The sequence below is a fragment of the Chiloscyllium punctatum genome, chromosome 15, assembly GCF_047496795.1.
Source record: "Chiloscyllium punctatum isolate Juve2018m chromosome 15, sChiPun1.3, whole genome shotgun sequence".
Classification (NCBI taxonomy): Eukaryota; Metazoa; Chordata; class Chondrichthyes; order Orectolobiformes; family Hemiscylliidae; genus Chiloscyllium; species Chiloscyllium punctatum.
In genome coordinates this window covers 54515867-54537640 of record NC_092753.1, presented here as the reverse complement: position 1 = coordinate 54537640, position 21774 = coordinate 54515867, and positions in this window count along the sequence as shown.

Here is a 21774-nt window from a genome sequence, read left to right as displayed (position 1 = left end):
AGGTTGATTAGAAAATATCTTTAACGCTCATGTATATTATTTTCATCAGACATGGAATATTAAAATTGACTCTATAGTCTTCAGTTTAGGCAAGGCGACCAAGGGGTCTTTACTCTTTCAGATTTTGTATGGAAGACCTCACAAGAGGACAACCAGTTTCCATCTCTGTCCAGTGGTTAGGACAACTATTACTGATTCAGGATATACTACCTTCAAATGTTCAGATGAGATGGCAGCATTACAAGACATTCACTATGCAGAATTTTCATTTCATTCAGAAAATACATGACATACAAATTAGAATTAGTTCAATTTATTTTTAGAATATTGAGAAATGTTTGCAAATGCAATCAGCAACCCTACCATAACCACCCTATTAGTCTTACAGATAGCTGAGATCTCCTTACAAGTTTGGTTCTCAATTTCCCTCTGACTATTAGGACGTCTATAATATAATCCCAATAAGGTGATCATCCCTTTCTTATTTCTCAGTTCCACCCAAATAACTTCCCTGGATGTATTTCCAGGAACATCCTCCCTCAGTACAGCTGTAATGCTATCCCTTATCAAACACCATTTTCCCTCCTCTCTTGTCTCCCTTTCTATCCTTCCTGTAGCATTTGTATCCTCGAACATTAAGCTGCCAGTCTTGCCCATCCCTGAGCCATGTTTCTGTAATTGCTATGATATCCCAGTCCCATGTTCCTAACTATGCCCTGAGTTCATCTGTCTTCCCTGTTAGGCCCCTTGCATTGAAATAAATGCTGTTTAATTTATTAGTCCTACCTTGTCCCTGCTTGACCTGACTGTTTGACTTGCTTCTGTTCTCAACTGTATCAGTCTCAGATTGATCTCTTTCCTTACTATCTCCCTGCCCCCCCTCCCCCCCCCCCCCTCCACCTTACTACTTTAAATCCTCCCAAGCAGTTCTAGCAAATTTCCCTGCCAGTATATTAGTCCCCCTCCAATTTAGGCGCAATCCGTCCTTCGTGTACAAGTCACTTCTACCCCAAAAGAGATTCCAATGATCCAAAAATGTGAATCCTTCTCCCATACACCAGCTCCTCAGCCATGTATTCATCTGCTCTATCCTCCTATTCCTGCCCTCACTAGCTCGTAGCACTGAGAGTATTCCAGATATTACTACTTTTGAGGACCTCCTTTTTAAATTCCTGCCTAACTCTGTAATCACCCTTCAGAATCTCAACCTTTTCCCTTCCTATGTCGTTGGTTCCAATGTGGACAATGATCTCTTGCTGGCCTCTCTCCCCCTTGAGAACATTCTGCACCCTCTCTGAAACATCCTTGATCCTGGCATCAGGGAAGCAACACACCATTCTGATTTTTTGCTGCCTGCCACAGAAACGTCTGTCTGTGCCTCGGACTAGAGAATTCCCTCACACAATTGATCTCTTGGAACCCAACGTACCCCTCGTTGCATTAGAGCTAGTCTCAATATCAGAAACTTGGCTGTTCGTGCTACGTTCCCCTGAGAATCCATCACCCCCTACATTTTCCAAAACAGCATACCTGTTTGAAATGGGTATAGTCACAGAAGACTCCTGCACTAGCTGCCTACCTCTCTTATCTTTCCTGGAGTTAACCCATCTATGTGACTGTATCTGAGACGTTCCCCCCTTCCTATAACTGCCATCCATCACATACTGTTGCTGTTGCAAATTCCTAATTGTTTCTAACTGTCTCTCCAACCGATCCATTTGATCTGATAAGATTCGTAACTTACAGCATTTATTGCAGATATAATCCTTGAACTCTCTTTAAACTCCCAAATCTGACAAGAAGTACATATCACTGTACTAAAGGCCATTTTTGCTCCTTCCCAATCTACAAACCCAGAAAATAACACAATCTTATTCCTCTAGAAAACACTGCTCCAGGTTAGATTAATAGTTACGGCTTATATTTTAAGTCTTTTTTTTATAGCTGTTTGGAATTCTTTTATGGAAGGTAGGGAAGTCAAATATTTTACTCAAATTTCTCCTTTCCAAGTCACCTCAGCATCCAATATGAGACTTGGATTTTCTTCATTAATCGCTCACTGTGTTGTGTTGCAATCCGACTCAATTCAATGGCAAATTATTCAATTGTTTTGATTGGACTAAACTGTTCAGTTGCTGCCTGTTTGTTTGCTTTTCTTCTTAAAGTTCGTTGGCACCTGGAATCTGAACTCCCATCAAGGTTAATATTAGTTTCTGCCAAACCAGTAGTCACAACTTTTCATCTCATTGACAGTGTGAAACAAATTCCTTAACACAATGTAACTAATCTCAATGGACTCTGCTTTTTGGTTAGGTTGTATCATCAGCTCACAAATTCCTGCAAAATCTTTTACCAGCTTTAGGAGCAAATTACTGCAGATGTTGGACTTGAAACAATGGCTAGCTCTCCCTCCATGTCTGACCCGCTGTGATCTATCGCATTTGTTGTTTTTACTAGCTGTTCCTTGTCATTATGTTGTTTAGTCCCTTGCAGCTTTTGAATGAGATTGAGGTCAATCCATAACATTCTATTTGGGAGCAAGTATTCTTTGTTGTGAAGTCCATATAGATTTTCTAGTATTTGGTGTTCTTTATGCTGTAGAATTATTTGTGGCATATCTTTGCTGTTAAGAGTAATGCTCCTGGATCGTGCAGTTCAATGCCTGTCAGTTGTATAGTATTTATTCAACCAAGTGTTGCTAACTGATAATAGTATAACACTTGCTCCCATGTCTTTGGACTTTGAGACATTTCCATGAACATAAATGTCCACTTGCCAAATGTTTGCTCTGGATCACTGATTTCCCCTTGGAAAACTTTTTATTTTTATTTTCTGAAAACTGCTCTACCTCATTTGTCTCCTTGTGTCAATTTTTTTTTTGGTCTTTTGTTTTTTATTTTATGAGCTCACGGAATGTGGGTTTCAGTCATATATTTTGTCCAGCCCGAGTTGCACTTTAGAAGATGGCAGTGAGCGGCCTTGAGTGACTGCAGTCCACTCGGTGTACATGCATCTACATTGCAGTTGGGAAGGAGTCCCAGGATTCTGACTCAGCAACATTGAAGGAGTGGGCATATATTTCAAGTCAGGATGATAAGAGGTTTGAAGGATGTTGCAAAGTTGGGTAGAGTAATTGTTGATCGGGAGGCAGGAAGTAAGAATTTGGTATTTGTAAAGTTGTAAAATTGTAAAATGCTAGGTGGGGGGAAAGCATTGCATGGTCCCTTTAAAAGATGGTTCTGTTTCAGTGCTTGAGATTTAAAATGAATGTCTGTGAGCTGCAGCTTGAAAGTTTGCAAGGACTAGAGAGCCCAAACTGAAACATTTGTATCGAAAGGCTGTACAGTTAGCAGGCCAAGTAGCAGTTTTTACCAAGATTTTGAATTTAGCCAATTTGTACTAGGCACTTAGATACCTAAAACATATTAAATTTAAGTCCAATGGTTTTGACAACATAGGAACAATCCTACTGTAAGATCTATTGATATGTCATCAAGGGTATAAAAGGAGGGGGCAATTGGAAGAAGACCCAAGACCAAGCTGCCATTACCAGAGCTAATGGTCCTTTGCTCTTGAGAGAGAATCATTGGCTCTCACAGCCTCATCTTTGTCTTAGAGAAAGCATTATCTAAATAACAATGGTACCAATGACAGAGAAGGCATTCTTGACAGATGAAATGATGGAGATGGTACAGAACACTCCAGAAGACACGTAACCTGACTGTAATTTTGAAAGACTAAATGCTATGTTTTTCATATGACGGGGGTTTGTATTTATTTGAACAGCATACCATTAGAATCTTGTTTTATTCAGGAATAGTCAGTAGTTAGAAAGGTTTTATTCAGTTTGTTAATAGTTTAGTTAATTTGTTCACTGTTAGCGTTAGATAAATAAATGATTACTTATTGATTTTAAAGTGAATGTCAGGGATTTATTCTCCTTAATGACTAGAAGTTGCTGAAGAGCAGGTTACACCACTTTTCACATTGTTTTACAGATTATCGGGTGAGGTGATCCTCGTTGGGTATTTTGGTTTTAGATCTCGGTGGGGGGGGGTTAGTCTCCACTTTGTAACAAGGGGAACTTGTAGATGTGGTGCTCACGTGGCCCTGCTGCCCTGTCCTTCTAGGTGGTAGTGTTTGTAGGTTTAGAGGCACTGTTTAAGCAGCCCTGGTGAATTTCTGCAGTGCCTTTTGTAGACTGTACACATTGCTGTTACTGAGCATTAGTAGTGAAAGTAGCTTCTAGATCTGGTGCCAAGCTGCTTTGCCCTGGAAGATGTCATGCTTCTTAAGTGATGTTGAAGTTGCATTCATGCTGGCAAGTGAAGCATATTCCTTCACACTCCTGGCTTGTGCTTTGTCGATGGTGGACAATATTTTGTTTGGGGTGGGGGGGGGGGGGGGGGGGACTTCAGCACATGAGTTATTTGCTGTACTTTCACCTCACCTCTGGAGTTCAGCTCCTTTGTTCATGCTTAAATCAAAGCAGTAATGAGATCAGCAGCTGAGTGACTCTGTTGGAACCCAAACTGAGCATCAGTGGGCAGGTTGTTGCTAAGGAAGTGCTGCTTGATAAGACAATTGATGACACTTTCCATCACTTTCCTCAAGATTGAAAATAGACTGATGTGATGATCTTTGGCTAGCTTTGTCCTGCTTTTAATGCTCAGGACACATGCCGTACCTGGTCAATTTTCAGTAGTTGTTGCTGATTTAGCTGTATTGGAACAAATTCGGCACAGCACATTTTCATGTTGTTGCAGGAATGTTGCCAGGGTCCATAGCCTTTACAGTATCCATAGTCTCTAGCCATTTCTTAATATAATGTGCAGTAAATTGAATGTTGTGCTTCAGTAATTTTTTTTTGTAAATGATCTTTTCATTACAATTAAAGTATCCAACGTTAATAGCTGAGCATCTTTCGGACCTGTGAGGTTACTTTGCTCCACAGCATTGTTCAGGTCATTTTATATGACGTGTCTGTTCTAGCTGTTGCATTGAATTATCACATATCTCTTTTGTGTTTCTGTACCTTAAAAAATAAATGGATTCTAAAGATCACTTGTGCCAAGCTTGATCTACCCACATCAGGATTGATCTGAGTTCCTTTTGCTTCATTCACCAAATAAATTACTTTCTCTAAGTTAGGTCTTCTTTAGATTAATAAATCTGACAAAGATTCATCCATGATGACTACAACAATTTAGTCTGTAATGAATACTGACTTGAAGTCACCATGATTGTATTTTTCCACTTGTCTGCAGAGAACCTAAATGAAGTTATCTATGGATTTTGCAGAATGCTGTTAAATCTTGTTCTTCCACAAATTTAATCAGTTCAGAGGTTGGAATAATTGTCAAGGACTTTCAGTAATTCTTTGAATATGTCTGTTGGTTCTTTTACCTCTTGACAGGCAAATACATTTTCTACTAACTCACAATTGTATACAGGAGAGACAATGGCCAAGTGGTATTATCACTGGACTATTAATCAAGAGACCTAGGTAATGTTCTGGGGAGCTGCATTTGAATCCTGCCATGAAAGATAGTGGAATTTGATTTCAATGAAAATCTGGGATTATGAGTCTAGTGATGACCATGAAACTATTGTCAAGAAAAACCCGTCTGCTTCACTAATGTCCTTCAGGGGAAAAAAATGCCATCCTTACCTAGTCTGGCCTACGTGTGACTCCAGACCCACAGCAATGTGGTTAATGCTTAACTGCCCACTGGGCAATTAGGGATGGCTAATGAATGCTGTACAGTGAATTAACAAAAAGAAAAAAAATCAGTTTCTGACTTAGCATCCAGTTTGGAAGCTCTTACAGATTTATAGAGTTGTACAGCACGGAAAGAGTCTCTTCAGGTCCAACTTGTCCATGCCAACCAGATATCCTAAACTGATCTAGCCCCATATCCCTCTAACCCCTTCCTATTCACCTACTCATCCAGAAGCCTTTTAAATGTCATATTTGTACTAACCTCCACCACTTCCTCTGGCAGCTTGTTCCATACACAGACCACCCTCTGCACAAAAAAGTTGCCCTTAGTCTCTTTTAACTCTTTCCCATTTCACCTTAAACCATGCCCTCTAGTTTTTGGACTCTCCAGTGCTGGGAAATGCCAAATATGTTTTGCTCCGGGATATCTAATTTTGTGTTCTATTCGCCCCATCAAATCTTCCTCGCAATGAAATTGCTGAAGTTGTGGCTTTCTAATATGGTCAGGTATATTATCTTCTTTGAAGACCTTTATTTTGCAGTAATACTTCTGTCTGGAAGAGGGGAGGTGGTTCCTGTTTTAAGTGGCTTCAAAGGAGATTCCTGTGATTTGTGACTGTGATAGAAGATTCCCTCCTTTCAGGACTGTTTTTTTCACGTTTGTGCACTTTTCATGGAGGATTTCCTGCCTTTTGCAGCTTTAATGTGTTGTTTGAGGGTGTAAGGGTATGAAGAGCACATTAAGTACTGCCTAACAGGCTGATCTATCCTGGGCTCATGTGATAGAATAACTTAGAATCTCAAAGTGGTTAGACCTAACATCAATGTTTTCCTCATAATCTTCATAATGATGTCTGTTATAGAAATGTAACTTGTACGTAGTTGCAGCTTGGAATACCTATCAAACATTCGAAAATGTAATGTTCATGATTTCTTATAATTTAAAGCAAATTTCTTCTACTGTTTAAAGCTTTTTTTTAATGCTCCCAGAGCTTTGTGAACAGAATTGATGTTTGGAAGAACATACAAATTGCATGTACAGCAATACAGGTCTTTTTTTGTTCAGCTATGAAGTTTTGGCACAGGTACAAGTTTAATCAAAATGAAGTGTTACTTTTCTCTTTCCTCCCTTTAGCGATATTTGAATTCATAAAAGTGTGTCTAGCCAGTTGTATTTTATCCTAAGCATTTAAAGTATTCTCATTCAGGAATTTTGCTTTACAATTTACACTTGAAACAAAAAACTGATAAACTGTTAAGAAACATGCTTGAAGTTGTGAGATAAGCTATAGAGCTAACTGAGGCAAGGACTGGGTAGGCAGATGCATTGATCACTTTACACTTGATTCCTTTAACAGTTGATGAGTTAATTGTCATTCCCATTATCTGTAGAATCTGATAGACTACTCAATTGACTTACACAACCTATGCATTTATTGACTGTAATCGAAGCAAGAATGTAAAGGTAAAGTTGTCAGAGACCGAAGGGACCACGGAGCTGTTTTCTCTTTGCAAAGAGATGACTGGTGGTGAGTTTAACCTGAGGGTCACCAAACCTCAGGAAAGGGATGAGGTTGAGAAGACAGGATCTTCATGGTGACCTCAGCCGGTAGGGGAATTGAACCTGTGCTGTTGCCATCACTTTGTATCACAAAGCAGCTGTCCGCCAACTCAGCAAATTGAAACGAAGCAAGCTTAGATCCAGTTCTATCAAGCAGTAATTACATACCAATAACCTATCTACTAATACCCAATTTGGTTACCTCCGCGATCACTTGATTCCAAGCTTAATTGCGTGGACATGGACAGAAGACCATACTTGAGAGGTGAGGTGAGAATCATTGCTACTGACATCAAGGCAACATTCAACTAAGCAAGAGCTCAAGAAAGACTAATGCAAACTATGCAAAATCCTTCAAATTTATCCAAGCATTAGTATTTTTGTTAGTTAAATTGAGAAAACGTTGTGATTTTTGCTCAAACATGATCCTGCTTGAGCTAACAATAAGCCCAATATTCATACTGAGGCGCATGAAGCAGAAATTAGTCAGGGAAACCAGCAAGGTCAAGGGCTTCAATAACACTATCTCATCAAAATGTTATAGTTATGTGCCCTAGCTGGCAACTAACTAGATGGATAGTTGACAGATGGATGGGTAGGATCACCTCCAGGAGGGGCACCTTGGGGATAATCCATTGCAATAAGAAGATTGGGAAAGCTCCTGTTTTGCAGGAGCAAGGACAAAGGCTTCTTTGAAGAAGCTAGGAGATCACTGCTACTCCTTCTAGCCACAAGAGGTATTGAAACAAGCACACAGCTTGCAGAATCATCAGCTCACTTTCACTGCAAGGGTTTTGAATTCTTGGGAAATCTTTTCAGCATATTTTATAAACAATCTGTTTAGATATGTTATGGTACCAACCTCTGAAGCACTCTGACGCATTGCCCTCCACGCCTTGACAGTATTGATGACTATTGGGCTATGACAATATTCCTTAACTGTCCTCATTTTGTCCAAGAACAGCAAGCTAATAAGAGGGCATCTTGTCTGAGATGTTTCGATGCCCAACCAAAGTAAGTGAGGGTCACCCCGGGCCTAGTCACTCACCTAAGATAGTAACGAGCTTAATTGACAGTTTTTGATATCTGGGAGGTTCACTTCTCCCAATCTGTGAGGTAGCTGCAGTTTAGTCAGTTTAGGGATCACTTGCGATACCAGATAAAGGAGCTGAACCAGCCATTTAGTCTTCTAAATGTTTGCTTAGTAAGATGCAGAGGAAGTATTTGCATAGGATACAGCAGACGGAGGCAATGTTCATTTTAATGAGGGCTATCCGACTTTGCCAAGAGATTGGAAGTGCTTTCCATCTTCAATGGTCCTGCTTGATTCTATCAAATAAATGTTTAATGAATCTGTTATCCAGAGCGGAGAAATTATGAACATATGCATATGTATAAACTTATGCGCTCAATGGTGGAGGGCTATTGCTTTGTTTCATCGAGCTGTGTTATCATTATTATCATTATTATTACGATTTTCCTTTTTTTAAGTTAGTTATTAGTTGTTATTTATTTATCTATGTTATTAGTGAGATTTTTCTTACATTGGTTTGAATTGCTTAGTTTTGTATTTTGTAATATTCAAAAACAATTTTTTTTCCTTTTCAAGAAAAAAAATTTTAAAAAACATTTGAGACATAACTTTCTGTCTGTCCTGACTTGCTAAGCGTTCCGGCATTTTCTGTTTTTGTTTAAGACTACCAGCGTCTCTAGTCTCTTATTCTTTACACTTTATGTAAGAATACATGATGAGCAGCAATGATGTGTAATTCATGTTGCATGAGTGGGCTGATTTAATAACCTACAAGTGCTGAAGTCACAAGTGAACTGTGCTTGAGGATGGTAATGTGAGGCACCTATAGTGGTTCTCATAATTTTTTGGAACTAAATTAGAGGCATTAATTAGCCTTTGAATTGTGACTTTTTAGACAAAATAATGCTTTATAATTGCTTTTTAAAAAATCTGCTGCTGCTAATATGTTTGAATACAGTATCTGTTTAATAAATAAATCTGATATTCTAGTTGACCTGGAAGATATGGCCAGGAGTAGACCATAATCCCCTTGAATCTGTGGCAAAATTTAGTGAGATCACGGCTTATTTGGAGTCCAACTCAATTTTCCTCCTTTAGCTTCACTTCCCTTTGTACCCTTATTTAACTAACTTCTGTGGATTCTGGATCTTGTAAATAAATGGGCAAAATCGGTTTTAAATAGCTGATCAAAGACAGGAGTAATGACTATACCTAAGTAGAGAAAGCCCTTCTGCAACCATCTAAAGGAAAATTGAGATTCGCATTCTCGGAAGATCACCCATGGGCATGGCCTCTGATTTCACAAAGTTGATCCTATACCCGAAAAGCCACCAAATAAATTAATGCATAGTATCAGGTGAGGCACCAAAACTGTTGGGTTTGATAAAAAGACAAGAATGTCATCTGCATACAATGCATTCTTATGTAACTTTGTCCCCACTTCTGGAGTGGACATATTGTGATGCCTATGTATTGCCTCTGCCAGCAGTTCAATCACCAATGTGGAAAGCAACCACGGTAAGGGACAGCCTTGTCGACTGCCCCTAAGAATATTGAAATTGCTTGGCCGCACATAATTGGTGAGAACTGTGGCAAGAAGGCCACTATACAAAAACCTTTAACCATCCAATAAAGGCCTCGCCCTGGCCAAACTGCTTTCAAGTATATAAAAAAGATATGTCCACTTAACCCGTTCAAATGCCTTCTCCACATCTAGAGATCACTAATCCCCGTATTAATCATTGTTGACATACTTGGATCATATTAAGTAACCTCCTGACATTATTCAACAATTTATAAACCCCATCAGATCCTCCTTAATGATGGAGGGCAGCACAGTTTCTAGTCTTAGTGTAAGAGCCTTAGATAGGATTTTGAAATTGACATTCAGGAGTGAGATGGGCCTATAGGAAGCACCGTCCTCTGGGGCCTTTTCTTTTTTAAGGATGAGAGATGTTTGCCTCTCTTAGAGATGGCCTCTCTTAGGAGGCCATGACTGTGTGAATCGTTAAACATACTAAGCATCCGTCCTGACAACATATACTTATAACTTCCTTATGGAAATCACTGGGGAGCCCATCAGTACCAGATGCCTTTCCATTCTAAAGCTGCCTCACAGTCTCCTGTACCTCTTACACTGATAACGGGGCATTAAGGAGAGATTCTGGTTCAGGGGCCACACCTGGAAGATCCAAATTCTTAAAAAAAGACTCCATCTTAGCCCGCCCATCCTCACAACTTTCAGATTGGTATTGTTCAGAGTAAAATTTCTGAAATACTAGATTAATCCTTTCAGAATCATGGGTTAAATTTCCAGTATCTTCCCTGATCGAGGTAATGGCTTGGGGAGCACTCCTTTTCCTGGCAAGGTATGCTAAGTACTTGCCCGGCTTATCCCCATACTAAAACAACCTTGGTTTTGCAAATCTAAGCTACCTCTTAGCTGCCTGTGTGAGCATGGAGTTCAGTGTGGACCAAAGCGCTGTGATCACCTGCAGTTTAGCCGATGAAGGCCTATCAAAGTATGCCTTTTCAGCTGCCTACATACATGTCTCGAGCAAGCATTGCTGCTCACCCTTCTCCCGTTTCTTCCTGGCAGAATAGGAAATAACTAAACCCCTAGCATAGGCTTTCGCAGTTTCCCAGAGAATGGATGGATTACTGGCCAAGCCTGAATTAATGTCAAATAAAGCCCTGAATTCAGTAGAAACGAATTCAGTAAACTTGCTGTCCTTAAGGATGAAGGGGCCCAGTCGCCAATACCTCAAACCTGCCATAGCATCTTTACTCTAGACCATTAGATACATTGGAGCGTGATCAGAAATAGTGATATTGCCAATTGTACATGACATCACTGAGCCCACATGTGCTGCGGGAGTCAAAAAGCTATCAATCCTGGTATGGCATTGGTGTAGATTCGAGAGAAACAAAATCCCTGCCAGTCGGGTGAAGGCACCTCCAAACATCTACCAGTCCTAGTTCAACACACAAATCCCTTAATTGCTTAGATCGCAAAGATGATATCAGGGGCCTTTGGGCAATGTGTCCACCGTAGGATCTATTAGACAATTGAAATCCCCCACTACAATAATATGCTGAGATGTAAGGTTAACAAGTCTAGCAAGTGCATCTGTCAAGAACTTAAGAGGGTGGGCTGGGGGACAACAAACATTTAAGATCCCGTATTCTTTCCATGTATCAGAGTTTTAAGGATTATAAATCTCCTGTATGTGTCTTTAATACATTCTTCCTAACAAGTATGGACACCCTCTACTCCTCATATTGGAAAATGAGAAAAAAACCCAGTCATATCCATTCTGTTGCAGTTTCAAATGCTCTGCATCATCTAGGTGTGTTTCTTGCTATAAAGCAACATCCACCCTTTCCCTTTTAAAATTGAAGAGTACCTTATTTCTCTTGACCGGCAAGTGACTCCCCTTAATGTTCCAGGTACACCACTTGAACATATCCTTAGTCGTAACCTTCCATAGGACCATTTAGGACTCCAGAAACAGAGAACTCAAACTACATATCAATGCAAGAAAATTCACAAAACCCAAAAACTACATAAACTAAAATAACTACAGCCAACAAATTTACAAAACTTACAAAAACTATATACACCAAAAACAAAATCAAAAAGTCACCAAGGGCACTGAGTAGAGGAAGTTACCCCCCATTAAAAAGAGGGCACCTACACATCCCACAACCCTACTAACCTTCCCAACCACCCTCTCAACTCCAACCAACTAGGGCCATGCTACATAGACTGGCAATCTGGTAGGAAATAACAAACAAAAACAAGATTAGTACTATAAACAAGTTAGTTAAAAATAAATATGTCACCCATCCCTTGGTATAATTTAGCTTAGAGATTAAAAGTAAATACTCTATCCACCCTGAGCACAATTTAATGCAACTTATTACCAACAGAAAGGAGACTCCACCACGTCCACTTGAAAGAATAACAAACTCAAAGAGCTCTGTCCTCTCTGCTTATTCAATCGCCCGATTTAAGTCAGGGTGTCCACAAAGTTCCTCGTGTTCTCTGGCGAATCAAATAAATATATAGATCCATTATGAATGATCTGAAGCACTGCAAGACATCTTAAAGAGTACTGGATCCCAAGCTCTCTCAATCTCTTCTTGACACCATCGTGGAAGTTCCTTTTCTGGATCACCGCCACCGAGAAATCTTGAAATAACACGATCTTGGAGCCCCACCACACCAACGCTCTCAGATCCATCCCCTGGGCTCTGGAAGTGTCTGGACTCTGCTTGTCTTTATAATGCTGGAACCTTACTAGGACAGGACAAGGGCACTGGTCCATTCCTGGCTTTCATGCTGCGACCTTGTGGGCTCTCTCGATCTTTATCCTTCCCTTTTCAGAATCCAAACTAAGGAATTTCGGGAACCACTTCTCAAAGAACTCCACCAGTCACTCACCTTCAGTCCCCTCCGGTATGCCAACAATGCGTGGTTCTTTCTTCCACCCCTGTTTTTGAGATGATCCACCAGATCCAACAAACCCACGGACCTGTGTTTTCAGGGCTTCAATTTGCCTCTTGGTGGAGTCAGTCTCTGCCTCTACCCCTGTGGCTCAGCACTCGAGTTCATCAGGCCTGTTCCCCAAGTCTTGCAGCATAGCAGATACAGGAGCCAGCTTCTCCTCAATTTTTTTCCTGGATCTGCATCCTCAGGACCTCGCAAGATTAAGCCAGTTCCTCAACCAAGGCCTGGTGAGTAAGCAAGCCTGCAGCTTCAGAGGGCTGGACCATGGCACCGGCCCCAGGCAAGCTTCCTCCTTTCTTCAGCATTCTCCTGCAGTAAAAACAAAGGTTGGTAACTTTTTCAGGTTCTCTAGCTCTTTACTGTGTTTTTACTCACAGTTACATGGATGGGACGGGTTCCAGCTCTTTCCTGTCAATGTTGTGGCACGGAGCCCAGTAAACGCAATCCTAGCAAAATGCCACCATCTTGGACCCACCATGTCTGAAATGTTAACATTTTACTTTCTTTAAAGGTGACAATTGATTTGTTGCATGTTTCAAGCATTTTCTATTTTTATTCCCATATAGACACACACACTCCCACACTCACACATGCACCCCCTCATAGACTTAAGACACTCTGCACTCACTACACACACACACACACACACACACACACATACACACACTTTCTCACACTCATGTGTGGTGAATTTGTACTTGCAGAGTTACATTGCACTTTGCTCAAAAACCACATACATTCATGTAGAACTCTGAGCTCAAAAACTGCATGAATTTATGTAAAACTCTGTTAACTCACTTTTTAGATTAGAATCAATCTAAACATCAGGTCATTGACAGAGAACACAGGGGGCTAACACCTTCAACATATTGTCTAGCTATCACCATTGTTAATAGTTAACCTGAGAATGCAACTTTAAAAAAAAGGGTTTTGTGATTTACACGTGAAAGAAGTGAAACTATCACTGTATTCTAACAGATGAAAGGCTTAACAGACAATCAATTTTTCAATGTATAATTTCAGTTATATCACACTGTAAATGTTTGCTATAAATTCTGTTTTACAATCGAGCCCTCCACTATCACCTGATGAAGGAGCGTCACTCCGAAAGCTAGTGTGCTTCCAATTAAACCTGTTGGACTATAACCTGGTGTTGTGTGATTTTTAACTTTGTACACCCCAGTCCAACACCGGCATCTCCAAATCTATGAAAATGCTTGACAAAATAATTTACTAACTACTACTAATTAACTGTTCCAATATAGTAATATCCCATAAACACACCTTTGACAAAGGCAGCAGAGCACGGCAGGAGCTGGGCGGAAGTTCAGGCGGAGCGCAAAGCCGGTCGGAAAGGTAAGTGATTGCTATTAGAGGGGGTGTGTTCTAAACCCCAGGTCCTACAAAGTAGGGTCTCCCTCCCTCCCTCCTCCTCTAACCTAAATTAAGAGTCCACAGACTTGCCACAAAAAGAGGGTCTAAGGAAGTTTGGATCGAAGAGTGAGGCTTCAGCTCAGGAGTCTTTGACAAGGAGGTTGAGTGAAGTGATTACACCACAGCTGAAGAGGGTGAAGACATGGCTGCCCAGCTGGTTCAGTGTGCTACGTGCTTGATGTGGGAGGTCAACGACTCTGGTGTGTCTGGCTCAGATATGTGTGGAAAGTGTGTGCACATTCAGCTATTGACCGAGCATATTGCAGCGCTGATGAAAGGACTCGAGGACCTTAGGCTCATCCAAGAGAACGAGATCTTTCTGGACAAGACCTTCAGCGAGGTTATTACACCAATCATGCCAGAAGAGAGCAGACGATGAGGAAGGCAGAGAGGAGACAGATGCAAGAGACCCCGGGAGAAGTACCTGTCAGAAACAAGTTGAAGCTTTTGGAAACATAGAGACTGATGACACTGTCAGTTCCCAAGGCGGCCAGGTCTGTCAATCAAACGTTGGAGGCAGAGCGGAAGAGTTGGACATCGCACAGAGCCGTGGTAATAGGGGACTCCATCGTGAGAGGAACTGACCGGGGTTTTTGTGGCAGCAGACGGGATTTAAGGATGGTGTGTTGCCTTCCTGGTGCCAGGGTGAAAGACATCACGGACAGAGTGCAGGAAATCCTCAAGGACGAGGGTGAAGAGCCAGAGGTGGTGGTACATGTCGGCACAAATGATGTTGGGAAGAAGAGGAGCAACATACTACAGAAGGACTTCGGAGAACTAGGAAGAAGGCTGAAAAGCAGGACGTCCAAGGTGGTTATCTCCGGTTTGCTTCCAGTTCCTCGGTCTGGTGAGGCCAGAAACGGGGAGATAATGGACTTGAACATGTGGTTGGGGAACTGGTGCAGGAAGCAAGGATTTAAGTTCTTGGATCACTGGGGTATATTTTGTGGTAAGCATAAATTCTACAAGAGAGACGGTTTGCACCTTAATAGGTTAGGGACCAGCATCCTGGCAGGCAGGTTTTCTACTGCAACACCGCTACATTTAAACTAAGTAGCGGGGGGCGGGGGGAGGGAGACAAACTGGATGTTTAAAAAGGATATTGAAGGGAAAGTTAGAACAAGAGAAGTCAAGAAAGACAACTGTATCAATGAGGCAGAAAACTCGGAAAGGGATCATGCTGTAAGGTTGAGTGAAATAGGGGTTGATGGGAAGGGTGAGAGCAGTAACAAATTAAAAATACTATACATGAATGCACGGAGCATTAGACATAAGATGGATGAGCTTGAGGCTCTTTTGGAAATTGGCAGATACGATATTGTGGGGATAACTGAGACGTGGCTTCAAGTGGACAGGGCCTGGGAAATGAATATTCAAGGCTACACGTGCTATCATAAGGACAGACTGACGGGCAGAGGGGGTGGGGTGGCTTTGTTGGTAAGGGAGTAAATTCAGTCTCTTGCACGGGGGGACCTAGAATCAGGGGATGTAGAGTCAGTGTGGATAGAGCTGCGAAATACTAAGGGTAAAAAGACCCTCTTGGCAGTCATCTACAGGCCCCCAAACAGTAGTCTGGATGTTGGATGTAAGTTGAATCAGGAGCTGAAATTGGCCTGTCGCAAAGATGTTACTACAGTTGTTATGGGGGATTTTAACATGCAGGTAGACTGGTATGGATGGTATTGGACCTCAAGAAAGAGACTTTGTGGAGTGCCTCTGAGATGGATTCTTAGAACAGCTGGTGCTGGAGCCGACCAGGGAGAAGGCAGTTCTGGATCTGGTATTGTGTAATGTGGTATTGTGCACAGTGGCACAGTGGTTAGCACTGCTGCCTCACAGCGCCTGAGACCCGGGTTCAATTCCCGCCTCAGGCGACTGTGTGGAGTTTGCACATTCTCCCCATGTCTGCGTGGGTTTCCTCCGGGTGGACCGGTTTCCTCCCACAGTCCAAAGATGTGCAAGTCAGGTGAATTGGCCATGCTAAATTGCCCGTAGTGTTAGGTAAGGGGTAAATGTAGGGGTATGGGTGGGTTGCGCTTTTGGGCGGCACGGTGGCACAGTGGTTAGCACTGCTGCCTCATAGCGCCAGAGATCCGGGTTCAATTCCCGCCTCAGGCAACTCTCTGTGTGGAGTTTGCACATTCTCCCCGTGTCTGCGTGGGTTTCCTCCGGGTGCTCCGGTTTCCTCCCACACTCCAAAGATGTGCAGGTCAGGTGAATTGGCCATGCTACATTGCCCGTAGTGTTAGGTAAGGGGTAAATGTAGGGGTATGGGTGGGTTGCGCTTCGGCGGGGCGGTGTGGACTTGTTGGGCCGAAGGGCCTGTTTCCACACTGTAAGTAATCTAATCAAATCTAAACCAGAATTGGTCAGAGACCTCGAAGTGAAGGAGCCATTGGGAAGTAGTGACCATAATACATTAAGCTTCAATCTGCAATTTGAGGGGGAGAGGGTACAGTCGGAAGTGACAGTACTTCTGTTGAATAAAGGGAACTATGGAGCTATGAGGGAGGAGCTGGCCAAAGTTCAATGGTGCAATACCTTAGCAGGGATGACCATGGAGGAACAATGGCGGATATTTCTGTGTATAATGCAGAAGTTGCAGGATCAGTTCATTCCTAAAAGGAAGAAAGATCCCAGGAGGAGGTATGGGCGGCCGTGGCTGACGAGGGAAGTTAAGAAACATATAAAGTCAAAAGAGAAAAATTATAACATAGCAAAGATAAGTGGGAAAACTGAGGACTGGGAAGCTTTTAAAGAGCAACAAAGGATTACTAAGAAGGAAATACGCAGAGGAAAAATGAGGTACGAAGGTAAACTGGCCAATAATATAAAGGAGGATAGTAAAAGCTTTTTTAGGTATGTGCAAGGCAAAAAAATGGTTAGGACTAAAATTGGGCCCTTGAAGACAGAAACAGGGGAATATATTACGAGGAACAAAGAAATGGCAGAAGAATTAAATGGGTACTTCAGATCTGTGTTCACTGGGGAAGACACAAGCAATCTCCCAAATGGTCTACATCCCAGGGTACTGAAGGAGGTTGTGCGGGAAATCATGGATGTGTTGGCGATTATTTTTCAGAGTTCGATAGATTCAGGGTCGGTTCCTGAGGATTGGAGGGTGGCTAATGTTATACCACATTTTAAGAAAGGTGGAAGAGAGAAAGCAGGAAATTATAGACCAGTTAGTCTGACCTCAGTGGTGGGAAAGATGCTGGAGTCTATTATAAAGGATGAAATTACGGCACATCTGGATATTAGTAACAGGATAGGACAGAGTCAGCATGGATTTATGAAGGGGAAATCATGCTTGACTAATCTTCTGGAATTTTTTGAGGATGTAACTCTGAAGATGGACGAGGGAGATCCAGTAGATGTAGTGTACCTGGACTTTCAGAAAGCTTTTGATAAAGTCCCACATAGGAGGTTAGTGAGTAAAATTAGGGCGCATGGTATTGGGGGCAAAGTACTAGATTGAATTGAAAATTGGTTGGCTGACAGGAAACAAAGGATAGTGATAAACAGCTCCATTTTGGAATGGTAGGCAGTGACTAGTGGGGTACCGCAGGGATCCGTGCTGGGATCACAGCCTTTTACAATATATGTTAATGATATAGAAGATGGTATCAGCAATAACATTAGCAAATATGCTGATGATACAAAGCTGGGTGGCAGGGTGAAATGTGATGAGGATGTTAGGAGATTAAAGGTTGACCTGGACAAGTTAGGTGAGTGGGAAGATGCATGGCAGATGCAGTTTAATGTGGATAAATGTATGGTTATCCACTTTGGTGGCAAGAACAGGAAGGCAGATTACTACCTTTTAGGTAAAGGGGCAGTATAGAGAGATCTGGGTGTTATTGTACACCAGTCAATGAAGGCAAGCATGCAGGTACAGCAGGTAGTGAAGAAGGCTAATAGCATGCTGGCCTTCATAACAAGAGGAATTGAATATAGAAGCAAAGAGGTGCTTCTGCAGCTGTACAGGGCCCTGGTGAGACCACACCTGGTGTACTGTGTGCAGTTCTGGTCTCCAAATTTGAGGAAAGACATTCTGGCTATTGAGGGAGTGCAGCGTAGGTTCACGAGGTCAATTCCTGGAATAGCGGGATTACCTTACACAGAAAGACTGAAGTGACTGGGCTTGTATACCCTTGAGTTTAGAAGACTGAGAGGGATCCGATTGAGACATATAAGATTATGAAAGGATTGGACACTCTGGCAGCAGGAAACATGTTTCCGTTGATGGGTGAGTGCCGAACCAGAGGACACAGCTTAAAAATACGGGGTAGACCATTTAGGACAGAGATGAGGAGAAACTTCTTCACCCAGAGAGGGTGGCTGTGTGGAATGCTCTGCCCCAGAGGGCAGTGGAGGCCCAGTCTCTGGATTCATTTAAGAAAGAATTGGATAGAGTTCTCAAAGATAGTGGAATCAAGGGTTATGGAGATAAGGCAGGAAGAGGATACTGATTAGGAATGATCAGCCATGATCATATTGAATGGTGGTGCAGGCTCGAAGGGCAGAATGGCCTACTCCTGCACCTATTGTCTATTGTCTATTGTCTATTGTCCATGAAATATTTTCTCACGTGCAATTTTAGCAGCAGGAAGAGATCCCCTGCTTTTAGCTGTAACAGAGAGAGAAATAAAAAGCTTCCACATCTCATTTCAAGACCCCAGCAACTGCTACTGAAGGCCAAAACTAAAAAAAAAATCCTGGTTCTGTGGGAAGTTGACCCCACTAATTCAGGCTACTTCTACTGTTTCAACTTAAATAAAAGGCCTCATAAGCTGTTTACTTTAATGAGGGAAGATTGATTCAGTGCCAATCCTCCCTCATAGATCTCTCTCTACATTGCGTGCACCTTGTGTCACAGTAGCTTGCTCCAATATGTGCTCCTTTATGATTGATCTCTCCATCAAGAATCCCAACAACCCCTCTCTGAACTCATTTCTTCTCATTATTGTCAGATCCCTGCCAGACCTTTTACTCCAGGACCTGAAATATTGGAATTGCTTGCCATCCCAGCAGTGACTACAACTTTTAGTGCAGTTGGGACTGCACAAGTTTTTTGTTTTATTTATTCATTTTGAGTGATGTGGACGTCACTGGCAGGGCCAGCATTTATTACCGATCCTAGTTGTCCTTGAGAAGGTGGTGGTGCTTTGAACTCCTGCAATCTAATGCTGTGATTTGACTCACAAAGCTTTACGGAGGGAATTCCAGGATTTTGACTCAGCAACAGTGAAGGAACAGTGATATATTTCCAAGTCAGGATAGTGAGTCGCTTAGAGAGGATCTTGAAAGTGGTAGTGTTCCATGTATCTGCTGCCCTGGTTCGTCTAGATGGAAGTGATCATGGATTTGGCAGGTGCTGTCTGAGTGCATCTGGAGATAGTACACACTGCTGCTGCTGAGTGTTGGTGTTAGGGGGAGTTATTACTTATGGATGTAGTGTCAATCAAGTGGGCAGCTTTGTCCTGGATGGTGTCAACCTTCTTGAGTGTTGTTGGGGCTGTATTCATTCAGGCCAAGAGGGGAGTATTCCATCACGCTCCTAACTTGTACCTTGTTGATGGTGGATAGGCTCTGGGGAGTCAGGAGGTGAGTTACTTGCCATAGTGTTCCCAGCATCTGGCCTGTTCTAGTAGCCACTGAGTTTGTGTTGAGTCCAATTGAGTTTCTGTTCAAAGATATTACAAAGTTAAAAATCACATAACACTAGGTTATAGTCCAACAGGTTTATTTGGGAGCACTAGCTTTCGAAGTACTGCTCCTTCATCAGATGTTTGTGGAGAATAAGACTGTAGGACACAGCATTTATAGCAAAAATTTACAGTGCGATATAACTGAAATTATATATTGAAAAGGATCTGGATTGTTTGTTAAGTCTCGCATCTTTTAGAATGGGCATGCTTAGAGTGAATCTAATCTAAAAAGGGAATTTACAGAATCTTACATGGATTCATGCAGTTTTTAGGCAAAATAAAATGTAATTCTGCAAGTACAAATTCACCCCACAAACTTATATATGTGTGTGTGTATGTGTGCGCACATGCGCGCGCATGTGGCTGTGTGTGCGTGTGTTGGGCGGGGTATGAGTGTCTATGAGAGAGTGTGTGTATGTGTGTGAATGTAAGTGTAAAGGTATATGTGTCTGTGAGAGGGTGCGTGTGTGAGTGTAGGAGTGTATGTCTGAGTGTATGAGAGAGAGTACACCCACATGCACACACACGTATATGTTTGTGTGGGGTGAATTGGTACTTGCAGAATTACATTTTATTTTGCTCAAAAACTGCATGAATCCATGTAAGATTCTGTAAATCCATGTTTCAGATTAGAATCAGTCTGAACATTGTGGCACAGTCAGTCTCACACAGGGCACCTCACACCCTAAATGCATTATCTGGGCAACATGGCACCTATTGTTAAAGTGCACTTGAGAATGTAACTTTAAGAAAGTTCTGGAATTTACATATTAAAGTACTGAAACCAACATGCCCATTCTAAAAGATGAGAGACTTAACAAATAATCCAGGTCTTTTTCAATATATAATTTCAGTTACATCACACTGTAAATATTTATCATAAATTCTGTGTCCTACAATCTTATACTCACAACCACCTGGTGAAGGAGCAGCACCTGGTGTTATGTGATTTTTAACTTTATACACCCGAGTCCAACACCGGCACCTCCAATTCAATGTTGATAGTGGGGGCTTCAGTAAAGGCTGTGGTTATTGGTGATAGTCATGGCATGAGTATGACCTAAATGTTACTTGCCACTTGTCAGCCCAAACCTGAATATTGCCTAGATCTTGTTGCATTTGGATATGGACTGCTTCAGTGAGGAGTGGAAGTCCTGTCACCAGCTATCTAATACTTTTCTGTGAAGGAATCCAGCTGTGAAAGTGATTTTTCAAGAATTGAAAGACTAAAAGGAGGGCCACCTGTCAGAATTCTTCTGCCTGAGGAAGCATGCACTGTGCGCTTGCGACAGGCTCATGGATACCAACACCTTGCAGTATATTGCTGTCTTCTCCCAATAAAAGGCAATTTCTGAAAAAAACAGGAATGCACTTCTAAAACTCTTCATGTCACTGAGGCACTGATAACAACATTTTATATATAATCATTGCAAGTTGCCACAATCTAATGTTTTTTTTAGCCTATGTCACTAAAACTGAATGCAGGAAGCTGAGTGAGGCTAAAAACAGGAAGTGCCAGAAAATTCTGTAGATCTGACAGCATTTGTGAAAGAAAGAAACAGAGATAACATCTCGAGTCCTAGACTCTTTTGGAGCTGAAGGGTTTGGAAAGTATTTACGCTGTTGACAAAGTGGGAGGAAGAACAACTGAAACAAGCAAAAATCAAAATCATCGGAAAAGAGGGATCCACATGCAAATTAGGTATTAAATGATGGATGACAACAGTTGAAAATAAGTTGATTTCACTGACAGCAGATGCCTACAAATAAATCACTGGGGAAGGGGGTAAGTGAAATGGA